Raw genomic sequence first — 14,142 nt, forward strand, 5'->3', positions numbered from 1 at the left:
CTACCGAGATCCAGCATCTGGCTGTCCAAAAACCAAGGAAGGAAGGAGAAGAAACACCTTCTTGGTTTACCGCCAAGCCTACAAAACTCAACCCAGGGATGTTTAACAAACACATCCAAGCCTTGGGCTTGAGAGGGGTGAATGTGATATGTTCGCGCCCTCACCAAAGAGCTAACAGGCCTGGCGGGCCGTACTGTGCCTAGTCTAGGCACCATATATATGCAGGAGCGACTATCCCGCTACACCCTTTCTTCCGGTCAGTAGCAGATTATTTCAACGTCTCTCCCTTCCAGATCGCTCCTAACGAGATTCAGGCGTTGTCTGCCCTGTTCATTCTTTACTACATGCAAGGCTGGGATGAGCCTACTCCTCACGAGATACATTACTTGTTCGACTTCAGAACCAACCCAAGCCATAAGAACACATGTTTTTCCACCTCTTTCACAGGCATAAGGGGGTTAAATACCTTTGTGGCATCGCTCACAAGTCGAACCCTGGGAAATACTATACAGAGTATTTTCTCACGTCGGACATCAAAGCCAACAACCTGGCTTTTACGCATGTGGGTCCATTCCAGCAACCCTTGCCCACAAAAGACATGTTTGACCGAGCAGAGGAGTTGGCCAACATGTGCATCGAGGAGAAGGATGTGAAAAATTTGGTTACTGTAGACAATCTTCAGATGGTGGGCCTGCTACCAAGTAACCAAAACATCACAGTGGAGAGCACTACTGAGGAAAATAATGCAATTGATCAGTCCAACGCCGGCAGTGAGGTAGTGACTGATCAGTTCTCTTCTGGACCATCTCCTCAGTCCCGCAGACCAGGCAATCTCGTCATTAGGGAGCCTCAGCCAGAGGATCAACACAGATGATAACTCTAGGATTTAGAGTTATTTTCACATCTTGAAACTTAATTTTCAAGCCAAAACAAAAGAGTAACGAGTTGTAAGTAGTGTAATTGTGTCCATTTAGTGTATATTTGTATCAAGGGACTGTGTATCTGTATTATCATATTTTTCTTAGTGATTTATGTAGTTTCGTGTTTATGTTAATCAGGAAAGGAGGCTAAAACAGGTGATTGGGAACTTTGGATCATGAAGAGGAACAATTCTGGAAAGAGCTTGTTGCTGTACTCTTAATGTTGTAGCAAACATACCGTAGCAATTGGCAGAGCCCAGGAAGAAAACGTGACAAATGCCAGTTGGACTTAATGAGACATAAGTGGCGCTGAGGTGGCGAGAATATTGTACAATTAAGTCAGCTGGATGGTGTGGCAAAGGACAGGGGGGCAAGATTGACTTTGACTTGCTAATTAGGGTAAACCAAGTACCCTTAAAGAGGGCCCAGCCGAAATATTGAGGGGAGGGATCATTTTTGGAGAATTCTGAATATTTTTCACTAAGAAAAGTACAGAGAGAAGCAGAAAGAAAGAAGAAGAAGGGAGTACGAAATAGGAGAGAAAAAGAAGACAGACGCCTAAGGGGGACTAGAGCTCAACACTCAATTCTCTCTAATCTCTATCTCTCTTTAATTTTGTATTATTTTCTCATCTCAATTTCTGCTCAAACTCCATGGAAATATTCTGTACTGGTTTTATGTTTATAATTTCAGCCATGAACTAACACTCTAAAGATTTGGGTGGTTATGAACCCTTATGTATGAGCTAAATTTCTAAATGCATGGTGAAGTTGTTTATGTCAAAGTTCAATTGAATGTGCTGTAATGTTAATTGAATGTTAATTACTGGCCATATTTAGCATTTATTAAGTTAGATCTAACTTGGAAAAGGGAAGTCTAGCTGAACCCATTCAATTGATGCAAGAGATTCATCTATTTTTAGGTGATTTTTAGTAGTGGAATAGGACTATTTTGCTGCCTTGCATAACCTAAAGATTTGGTGTTTGATGGATTGTTTATAGTCTGTTTTAATACAGGAATGTATGGAGAGAGGTTATAAACAATAGATATTAAGTTTTGAGAAAAACTTACTGGGTTTTACGAAATCTGTTAACTGTGACATAAATTGCTGACCCATTGCTGAGCCATTGCTGTAGCAACTGGAACGTACCGAGGGGAAATAACCACCTAAATCTATTTTTCTCATATCTGAAATCCACCCAGAATTCTTTCATTTTAATCTCTGATTTTTAGTTGAATTAATTTGCTCATTTACATTTATTTTCAGAACTAATTACACAACCTTTCTCTTGATTTGGTTACTGTATTATAAACTGTTTTTGGTTGATTTTACATTAATTTAGTTGAAAAGTCCCTGTGGAGACGAACTTTGATACATTATCACTGTATTACTTGTTGTCGATTGTGTATACTTGCGCATATTTTAATCATTAGAATTTTCACAACAAGTTTTTGGCGCCGTTGCCGGGGACTTTAAAATTAAATTCTGTTTTATCAACTATTTTACAGTTTATTTTCATTGTTTTAACCTTGTTGGTTCGGGTTGTGCAAACTCAGGTACCTACAGTGTATGAACCAGCAAGAGGACAGTGAACTTGCTCCTATTGACCCCGAGATCGAACGAACTTTCAGAAAAAGGAGAAAGGATCAAAAGGCTAAAAGCCGAGGCACTATGGCTGAACGTGTTGATGATGAGGGGGATGGCCAGCAAGTTACTAATCCCATTGTTTTGGCGGATGACAGAGCCAGAGCAATACGGGAATACGCTGCCCCCATGTTCAATGAGCTAAATCCAGGCATTGTGAGGCCAGAAATACAAGCAGCTCAATTCGAGCTCAAGCCGGTCATGTTTCAAATGCTCCAAACCGTGGGGCAGTTCAGCGGGATTCCAACGGAAGATCCTCATCTCCATCTTCGTTCATTTTTGGAGGTGAGCGATTCCTTCAAGCTACAAGGAGTAAGTGAAGAAGCATTAAGGCTGAAGCTATTTCCATTCTCATTAAGAGACCGAGCTAGATCATGGCTCAACACTTTGCCTCCTGATTCCATCACAAATTGGAATGATCTTGCTGAAAAGTTTCTGCGCAAATACTTCCCTCCCACCAGAAATGCAAAATTTCGAAGTGAAATCATGTCATTCCAGCAGCTTGAAGATGAATCAACCAGTGATGCATGGGAGAGATTTAAGGAGCTTTTGCGGAAGTGCCCACACCACGGCATCCCGCACTATATACAAATGGAGACCTTCTATAATGGCCTCAATGCAGCTTCTAGAATGGTATTGGACGCTTCAGCCAATGGAGCCATTCTTTCCAAGTCTTACAACGAAGCATTTGAGATTTTGGAAAGGATCGCAAGTAATAACTATCAATGGTCAAACACTAGAGCTCCTACAAGTAGGAAGGTGGCGGGAGTTCTTGAAGTAGATGCATTAACGGCTCTAACAGCTCAAATGGCCTCAATGACCAACATCTTGAAGAATATGAGTTTGGGAGGAAGTATTCAGCCAGCTGCTGCCATTCAAAGTGCAGAAGTGTCATGCGTGTATTGTGGGGACGGGCATACTTTTGAGAATTGCCCTTCAAATCCAGCCTCAGTTTGTTATGTGGGAAATCAGAATTTCAACCGCAACAACAACCCATATTCGAACACTTACAATCCAGCATGGAAGAATCATCCTAATCTGTCATGGGGGGGTCAAGGAGCAAGTTCAAGCACAGCACCAGCACAAGGAAGACAAGCATATCCACCAGGTTTTTCACAGCAGCCAAGACCTTCACAACATGTTCAAAACTCCCAGCCGAACTCTTTGGAGAATCTAATGAGGGAGTATATGGCTAAGAATGATGCAGTAATACAGAGCCAAGCAGCTTCTCTTCGTAATCTTGAGATGCAGCTCGGCCAGCTAGCCAATGAAATGAAAACTAGGCCGCAAGGATCTTTGCCTAGTGATACAGAAAATCCAAGGAGAGATGGGAAATAACACTGTAAAGCTATTCAGCTGCGGAATGGTAAAAATCTGGGAAATTCTGAGGAGATACAGGGTAGTGGAGAGCCCACTTCAATCCAAAGTGAAGGAGAAACAAGTAACAAAACTGCCCAGGAAATTGCTGAAATTGGCCCAGTTGCTACAGCAAAGGGTCAGCAAACTGCTCCAGTAAATTCTGGTCCTAAACCGCCCCTTCCATTTCCGCAGCGATTTCGCAAACAACAACAGGATGGCCAGTTCAGAAAGTTTTTGGATGTACTGAAACAGTTGCACATTAACATCCCCTTGGTCGAAGCATTGGAGCAAATGCCGAATTATGTCAAGTTCTTAAAGGATATTTTGACAAAGAAAAGGCGATTGGGGGAGTTTGAGACCGTGGCTCTCACAGAAGGATGTAGCGCGATGTTGAAAAGCAAGATCCCTCCTAAGTTAAAAGATCCTGGCAGTTTCACGATTCCGTGTTCTATTGGAGGTAGAGATGTGGGAAGAGCATTATGCGATTTAGGCGCTAGTATCAACCTTATGCCTATGTCAATTTTCAAGAAGCTGGGTATTGGTGAGGCACGACCAACTACTGTTACTTTACAACTTGCGGACAGATCTATGGCTCATCCCGAGGGCAAGATTGAAGATGTGTTAGTTCAAGTGGATAAATTTATATTTCCGGCAGATTTCATCATTTTAGACTATGAAGCGGATAGAGAGGTACCTATAATCTTGGGTAGGCCTTTTCTTGCTACAGGGCGTACTCTTATTGACGTGCAAAATGGTGAACTTACCATGAGGGTGAATGACCAACAAATCACCTTTAGTGTGTTTAAAGCTATGAAATTCCCGGATGAAGTGGAAGAATGCTCTAGAGTTGACGTTGTTGATACTTTGGTAGCTGAGAAGTTCAATAAAAGGGTGGAAAAAGCTGCTATGGGAACCCAGATTTTTGGAGATGAGGAGGAGTATAGCAGTGAAGATGAGGAGATGCTTACATGGGTAGATTCTTGCCAACCAACCAAGAAATTTAGTAAGGTGTTTGAAGCTCTAAATCTGCCAGAAAAGCACTTTCAGGCCCCTAAACCATCTGTTGAAGAACCACCCCAGCTGGAGTTAAAGCCACTGCCAAGTCATTTAAAGTATGTGTACTTGGGCGACAATGATACTTTGCCTGTGATAATATCTAGCTGTCTGGAGCCTGTTGCTGAAGAGGCATTGCTGAAACTGCTGAAGCAGCATAAAAGGGCGATTGGATGTACAATGGCTGATATTCAAGGGATCAGTCCAGCGCTATGTATGCACAAGATCTTGCTGGAATCTGATTGTACTCACTCTGTGGAGCAGCAAAGGAGGTTGAATCCAGTAATGAAGGACGTGGTTAGAAAAGAAGTCATTAAGTGGCTTGACTATGGGATTATTTATCCAATTTCTGACAGCAAGTGGGTAAGTCCTGTCCAATGTGTTTCGAAGAAAGGGGGCGTTACAGTAGTTACTAATGACAACAATGAGCTTATTCCCACTCGTACAGTCACCGGATGGCGGGTTTGCATGGATTACAGAAAACTCAACAAGGCCACTAGAAAGGATCATTTCCCTTTGCCCTTCATCGACCAAATGTTGGACCGCTTGGCGGGAAAGGAGTTCTTCTGTTTTCTTGACGGGTATTCTGGGTATAATCAGATTTCTATAGCGCCGGAGGACCAAGAGAAGACCACTTTCACCTGTCCATACGGCACATTCGCTTTTAGAAGAATGCCCTTCGGTTTGTGTAATGCACCAGCCACATTTCAGCGGTGCATGATGGCCATTTTTTCCGATATGGCTGAGAGTATTTTGGAGATATTCATGGACGATTTCTCTGTGTATGGGGACTCATTTGACAGCTGCTTGGTGAATTTAGAACGAGTTTTAAAGAGGTGTGAGGAAACCCATTTAGTGTTGAATTGGGAAAAATGCCATTTTATGGTGCAAGAGGGCATTGTATTGGGGCATAAAGTGTCGAAAAAGGGGATTGAAGTTGATAGAGCGAAACTGGAAGTTATAGAGAAACTACCAGCCCCTACCACAGTAAAATGCATTAGAAGTTTCCTCGGTCATGCGGGCTTTTACAGGCATTTTATCAAGGATTTTTCTAAGGTGTCCAAACCTTTATGCAGCTTGCTGGAGCAGAATAGACCTTTTGAGTTTACTGATGAATGTCAAGAGGCATTTTCGAAGTTGAAGTCAGCCCTTGTTACTGCACCAGTGATTACAGCACCTGACTGGTCTCTACCTTTTGAACTTATGTGCGACGCAAGTGATTTTGCTATTGGGGCTGTTCTTGGGCAGCGGAAGAATAAAGTTTTTCATTCTATTTACTATGCCAGTAAAACATTAGTGGATGCCCAAATTAATTACACTACAACAGAAAAAGAGCTGCTGGCTGTGATTTTTGCATTTGAAAAATTTCGAGCTTATCTTGTGGGGACTAAGGTTATTGTGTACACGGACCATTCCGCTATCAAGTATTTGATCGCCAAAAAGGATTCTAAACCAAGGCTGATACGTTGGGTTTTGTTGCTGCAAGAGTTCGATTTGGAAATCCGAGACAGAAAAGGGACAGAAAATCAAGTGGCGGACCACTTATCAAGGCTGGAAACTAATACTCACAGCAGCAAATTAGAGGCAGAATTACAAATTCAAGACTCATTTCCTGATGAACAGCTGCTGGTTATGGAGCAAGAACAGGTACCATGGTATGCGGATGTTGTAAACTTTTTAGTTGGGGGTGTACATCCACCTGATTTTACCAAACAGCAGCTTAAAAAGTTCTTACATGACATCAGATTTTATTTCTGGGATGAGCCGTACCTGTACAAACAGTGCCCAGATCATATAATGAGACGATGTGTACCAGAAATTGAAGTTTCCAGCATCTTGGCACACTGTCATTCAGCTCCATATGGTGGTCATTTTGGTGGGCAACGCACTGCTGCCAAAGTATTTCAGTCAGGGTACTATTGGCCATCTATCTTTAAGAATGCCCACGATTTTGTTCAACGCTGTGACCGCTGTCAGCGAGTGGGTAACATCTCAGCCAGGAATGAAATGCCTCTTAATTGTATTTTGGAGGTGGAATTGTTTGACGTCTGGGGCATTGACTTCATGGGGCAACTTGGTGCGATATTTTCTTATGATATTTAATGTGCAAGTGTACACAATCGCATCCAAGTAATATAATAGTAAGTATTTTAATATCGTCTCCTCAGGGATTGTTTAAGCAAGATATTGTAAAGACCAAAGCCCAACAATTTGGAATAAAAATAAGCAATACGGTTTGATTGAACTAAAATTAAAAGCAAAATATAAATAAGTAAACTAAACAACCAAAACCAAGCTAAAACAATAAGCAAGTGATTAATCAAGCGATGATGGGAAGTTAGAGCTACCAAATCTCTCTAATATGCATTTCTGGGCACAGATGCGGGTAACAATGCGATCGCAATTCTGGGTAATGTTGACTAGGTTTTCTATTCGTCTTAATTCTTTTTCCAAAGAAATTAAGGTTCAATCCTTACATTAATTAACATATTCCTATGCCCAACCAATGTTAAGAATATCAATTTGAGCACAAACCTATAAAATCATGCAAGGTGATTATATATTCCTATATAAACACAATTTCTAGAACATAAAAGTTAAGAACATGCATCAATCAATTTTTATATCCATTAATATTGACCTTTCCAGCATCAATACCAATTTAATTACCTACTCAAGTTGGCCAAACATAGAGCAAGTATAAACAATAATACCCATTGATTGAACAAAACCTCAAAACAACTTTAACATTAAAATTACCCACAAACCCAAAATTACATATTAGAGTTCATTAGCATCTCTAACTACAAAAGTTTAGTTCATACTAAAATTCAAGAGAACAATTATAATAATTTTAGCCATGGGTTTCATGAGAATCAATTAAAGGAATTCAAATACAAAGATTAAGAGTAGAGAAGATAAAATCCAAACACTAACAGTTAAATGAATTTGTCTCTTCTTCTCTTTCTTCCTTGCACTTTCTTTCCTCCTCCTTGAAGCTCAAAATCTGGTCTCCCTAATGGTGGTGGCTGCTGGTTTCTTTCTCTAAAAAATGGTGGTCATTTTGGTGGGCAACGCACTGCTGCCAAAGTATTTCAGTTAGGGTACTATTGGCCGTCTATCTTTAAGGATGCCCACGATTTTGTTCAATGCTGTGACCGCTGTCAGCGAGTGGGTAACATCTCAGCCAGGAATGAAATGCCTCTTAATTGTATTTTGGAGGTGGAATTGTTTGACGTCTGGGGCATTGACTTCATGGGGCCTTTCCCCCAATCTTTTGGAAACCTCTACATTTTAGTGGCTGTGGACTACGTATCGAAATGGGTGGAGGCAGTAGCTAGTCCAACGAATGATGCCAAAGTGGTTATGAAATTTCTGCATAAAAATGTTTTTACACGATTTGGGACGCCAAGAGCACTAATCAGTGATGAGGGGACGCACTTTGTCAACAAAGTCTTGACTGCCTTATTAGCTAAGTACAGTGTAAAGCATAAAATAGCCACGGCATATCACCCGCAGACCAACGGGCAGGCGGAGATTTCGAACAGAGAAATTAAAGGAATTCTTGAAAAAGTGGTGCATCCCAGCAGGAAGGATTGGTCCCAACGATTAGATGATGCACTTTGGGCTTACCGGACAGCTTATAAAACTCCACTAGGCATGTCACCTTATCGCCTAGTTTATGGGAACGCATGTCATCTTCCTGTAGAATTAGAGCATAAGGCGTTTTGGGCGTTGAAGAAGTTAAATTTGGATCTTGTAGTGGCTGGAGAAGCAAGAAAGCTGCAGCTGAATGAATTGGATGAGATGCGGCTGTTTGCTTATGAAAATGCAAAGCTGTACAAAGAAAAGACGAAGAAATGGCATGACAGCAGGATCAAGGAAAGAGTATTTGAGAAAAATCAGCAAGTGTTACTGTTTAACTCCAGGTTGAAGCTATTTCCTGGAAAGCTTAAGTCCCGTTGGTCTAGACCATTTACTATGATAGAAGTGTATCCATTTGGAGCTGTCCTGGTGAGAGATGAAAAATCGGGAAGAGAATTCACAGTTAACGGACAGCGGCTGAAACATTATTTTGGTGGGGAGGTTGACAGAGAAAAGACCTCCGTCCATCTGAAGGATGCTTGAAGGAGAAAGGCTATGGGTTGCCATGCATTTCTTGTGGCACATTTGGGCAACCCATGAGTGAAAGAGACAGTTGTACATAAATAATGGATGTAATGAAGTTTGGGGTGTATTACCCTTTGAAAAAAAAAAAAATAGAGCATCAAGAAGCAGGTCCGCCAGGAGTTGGTAACACTGGGACTAGGCTGAGCATAGAAATCTGGGCAGAGGAACTAATTTTGGGGTGGAAAGTGTTGCCCAGTTGCTATAGCAACCACTCAGCAATGCTGGGCAGCAACTCAATGAGTCTGGGTCCAAAATAGAAGTATCGGGATTTCATCGAGGCTGGGTGGTCCGTAAAGTGTGAAACTGGCACGTGCTGAAAAAAGGATTAAATGATTAAGGAATTAAAGGTGCAATCATTGGGTGCATTTCAATTGTTTTTGGACCAAAGAGCTGTCAAAATTTTGGATTTTTGTGGACCCAGCTGCCCGTGGACTTTATACAAAGAAATAAAGAAAGGGTCCATTTGACCCTATAGTATATTGGGATCCCAAGAATTAGTCAACTGGGCCCCCTTGCAACAGACCCTTTTCGTATCAGTTATTTTGGATGTACTGAATATATATATATATTTATCTAAAAGAAACAAAAAAAAAAAAAAAACATATCAGTTACTTTCCCTTTTATTATATATATATATATTCGTATTTCATTTTTTTTTATATATTACTTTTCTTATATATTACTTTTATTAAATACATTAGTTTATTACCTTTAATATATATATATATACATACTCAGTACATCCTCACCACATTCTCAGCAGCCCTCGTTGACCGCCACCCCTGAAACCCCAACCAAAGAAATCCCTCAGCCGACCACTCGCCCAAGCCACCCAGCTCCGCCTCTCACCACTCCGAGCCATCCCATCCGCCCATCTCATCACACCGCCGAACCCATAGGACCCATCCCAACAGCCACCGAGCCATCCCATCGCCTGTTCCATCTCACTTAACCACGACTCCGCCCCTTCAACCCATCTCGTCAACCTCACGAAAACCCACGGCATTTACCTCACCACGACCCTACGGCGACCCCAGACCGAGAACCACCTCACAACACCAGCTACGACCCCTTCGTGAGCCTTTCCAGTGATCCCGAGAGTCCCTGCCTCCATTGTGGTCCGACGAGACCCACGCCTACGGCACCCCTGCTCCGTGAGTCCCAGTTGAGCATCATTTCTCTCCAGCCCAAGAATCTCGGCAACAACCCAGACCGTGCCTTCCTCTTCTCCGCCAAGGACATCTCGGCTCAGTGACACCATTTGGGGTAATAGTCCTTTGTTCAGAATATACACTTGTGGCTGTGTTTCTCTTATTGGGGGGTTTTTAGTTGTCTCTATTGGTGTTCTGTTCTGTGCTGCCTCCCTTTTGTTGTCGTCCATTTGGGCACTCTCCAGATTTCAATCATGCCAAGAACTAAGAGAGTGGCACATAAAGTGAAGAAGAAGCCCTTCCATGAAGTAAAGAAATTCTATTGTCCAACAGCCGAAGCAAAATACAACAACCAAGTGGTTAGTCGGGATCTGTACATTGAGAGAGGTTTGGTGGCTGACAGAGCTGGAATAGAGGAGTTACCTGAGTGGTTACGTACCACAATCAGTGAGAGGCGTTGGGAGAATTTTGTGGTGCCGCCCGAACCCGCCGTAACCGAGCTTGTCCGAGAGTTCTATGCGAACTTTCTGTCTCAAGAGTGGCCCACTACAGTCATTGTGCGAGAAGTTGAGGTGCCTTTCAATGCTGAAGCAATTAATTATTTGTTTGAACTAGAATCAGTTCAGTGCTCTTTTACCCCATGCCGAGGGGAGGTGACAGGGGACGCACTAATAGAAGTTATGGAAACAATCGCTCAGCATGATTCTACCTGGGATGTGGATGAGCACGACAACTTACGTTTTCGGAGGACGGAATTGGAGCATGATCTTAAATGTCTGTACTCATTTGTTCAGACCACTCTCTGCCCTACTTCGCATGATTCTACGGTGAGCAAGGCTCGCGCCTTCATGCTCTATTGCATGCAAAAGGGATTCCAAGTAGATGTCGGGACAGTGTTAGCTCAAGAGATCTTCGAGTGTTCCCAACGCGGAAAAGGGAAATTGTTTCTGCTCGCCACCATCACCGCTCTTTGCCGTGAAGCTGGAGTCCCTGTTTTGCCCGAGGAAGGTTTGTTGCATCCCAGAGCAGCTGTCAGTTTTGGCCCACCCCGAGCCGCCAAGAACCCCCGCAACTCTGCCTCTTCATCGGCACCTGCTGCCCCGGTCGACGATGCCCTTTTGGAGCGGTTCACTCAGTTTGAAGTGATGCAACAACAAATGCATCGCAGGCAGGAGGAGCTTTGTGGCCGTATGCACTCTTTTTGGCAATATGAGCAGCAGCGTGATGGCATCATGGAGCGGACCTTCAAAAAGCTCACTCCGCGAGTTGTTCCCCAATTCCCACCATTCCCGCAGCAGATTCTTGACCCATGGACTACACATTCAGCACCTGCGCCTACTCCGGATGCTCCTAACGAGGACTCCGAGTGAAGGGGGTTTCCTTATCCTATTCACTATTTTAATTCCTGTTCTGTGCTTGTGTTCTTATGTTAGTTTTTTTTTATATATGTTTTAGACTATATTTTTCGTATTCTGTGTCTATAGTGTCTTGTATTGTTTTGTTTGTGTTAGTGTGTGTTGAGAGATTTAAAGTATTTTCCTGTGGCCTAGTGTTCCGCTCGATGATGATATTTTTCCATTCGCTCCATTTCTGTGACTGCCTGGCTTTATATGCTGTCTCTGACTATTTCATTGCTGGATATTATGAATATGTCTTTTTAGTCTCTTTTCAACACAGTATAATTTTGTTTTCCCACCAGACTTTGCATTTTTTTACTGATTGCTAAGTATATGCTGTAGCATCTAGAATTGATTAGTGCATTTCCTTGAGGCGAAATCCTAGCTCGGCTTGTCCCTAAGATATGATTTAGGCCATCCTTGGACGCTTGTGCCTTTCTAGCCTTCCTAATAAACATATTGTTCCCTTAGTCACCCAATTTTGAGCCAATGAGCCTATTCTTTTTTTTTAACCCGATCATGCATCCCATCTTCCCCTATATTACATTTTCCATATGTTTCCCAACTTAATTGCTATCACTTGTCAAAAAATTGTTTCTCATATTAAGTTTGGGGTGAGTGTGGTGAGTGTAGCTTGTGGCGAGCTAATTCTTGATCATTATTTTAGCCACATTGGGGACAATGTTGGGTTGTAAGTTTGGGGTGGGGAATTAGCTCACAAGGCATATCATTATATAATATCAAGCATATTCTCTTGCTATTTATCATATAGTTTTCTCTTTTTGTTGTGAATTTGTGTAGTTCTAAAAAAAAAAAAAAAAAATATATAAATATATATATATAATGGTAGTAAATAAAATATCAGAAAAAAAAAACAGAAAAGAAAAGCAAAAAAAAAAAAAAAAAAAGAAAAAAAGGGAGATCAGAAGAAAACATAGCAAGAGAATTACAGTACAATAGCATGTCCTTGTGAGTAAAAATAATTATAGGGAAGTGAATCAAGAGTGAGAAATCATGAGGGAGAGGCTAAATTTTTGACAAGTGAGGTGGTTAGGTTTAAGCTAGTAAAAAAAAAAAAATCATTTATCATACCCTAGCCTAAGCCTTACATTACAAGCTTAGTAAAGTCCTATTGATCAAGGGGATAAGTTGAGACTACATTAGTGGAGAGGAGTGCACTAATTCAACTTATGGAGCTATTATGAATGAAAAATCAAAGGGTGATTGTAGAGAAATTCAAAGTTCGGTGGGATGTGATTTTATACATTATTGATTAGAGGACTCTAGAGAGATGTTAGTGATATCCAGTGAGAAAAATTTGAAAGGGCAGCATATACGGTTAAGGCAGAAACATTTCTTTATTCCACTTAATTCCATTTTTCTGAGAGCATCAATGTTCACTAGGCCATTTTGAATTCTTTTGAATCTCTCATCGGTTGTGTGTGTGTTGTGTGTGTTTACTGTGGTGTCATCATTACTCGAGGACGAGCAATAGGCTAAGTTTGGGGTGTTGATAACTCTAGGATTTAGAGTTATTTTCACATCTTGAAACTTAATTTTCAAGCCAAAACAAAAGAGTAACGAGTTGTAAGTAGTGTAATTGTGTCCATTTAGTGTATATTTGTATCAAGGGACTGTGTATCTGTATTATCATATTTTTCTTAGTGATTTATGTAGTTTCGTGTTTATGTTAATCAGGAAAGGAGGCTAAAACAGGTGATTGGGAACTTTGGATCATGAAGAGGAACAATTCTGGAAAGAGCTTGTTGCTGTACTCTTAATGCTGTAGCAAACATACCGTAGCAATTGGCAGAGCCCAGGAAGAAAACGTGACAAATGCCAGTTGGACTTAATGAGACATAAGTGGCGCTGAGGTGGCGAGAATATTGTACAATTAAGTCAGCTGGATGGTGTGGCAAAGGACAGGGGGGCAAGATTGACTTTGACTTGCTAATTAGGGTAAACCAAGTACCCTTAAAGAGGGCCCAGCCGAAATATTGAGGGGAGGGATCATTTTTGGAGAATTCTGAATATTTTTCACTAAGCAAAGTACAGAGAGAAGCAGAAAGAAAGAAGAAGAAGGGAGTACGAAATAGGAGAGAAAAAGAAGACAGACGCCTAAGGGGGACTAGAGCTCAACACTCAATTCTCTCTAATCTCTATCTCACTTTAATTTTGTATTATTTTCTCATCTCAATTTCTGCTCAAACTCCATGGAAATATTCTGTACTGGTTTTATGTTTATAATTTCAGCCATGAACTAACACTCTAAAGATTTGGGTGGTTATGAACCCTTATGTATGAGCTAAATTTCTAAATGCATGGTGAAGTTGTTTATGTCAAAGTTCAATTGAATGTGCTGTAATGTTAATTGAATGTTAATTACTGGCCATATTTAGCATTTATTAAGTTAGATCTAACTTGGAAAAGGGAAGTCTAGCTGAACC

At 41.4% G+C, this 14,142-nt stretch overlaps 1 non-coding gene across 1 annotated transcript; it reads right to left on the reverse strand.

The window, feature by feature from the left end:
* Positions 1-3,033: 3,033 nt before the first annotated feature.
* On the reverse strand, positions 3,034-3,140 carry LOC133807478 (small nucleolar RNA R71). The gene has a single exon (XR_009879390.1). It is a non-coding gene; the product is annotated as a small nucleolar RNA R71 (small nucleolar RNA).
* Between the last annotated feature and the right edge of the window lie 11,002 nt (positions 3,141-14,142).

The sequence above is a fragment of the Humulus lupulus genome, chromosome X, assembly GCF_963169125.1.
Source record: "Humulus lupulus chromosome X, drHumLupu1.1, whole genome shotgun sequence".
NCBI lineage: Eukaryota > Viridiplantae > Streptophyta > Magnoliopsida > Rosales > Cannabaceae > Humulus > Humulus lupulus.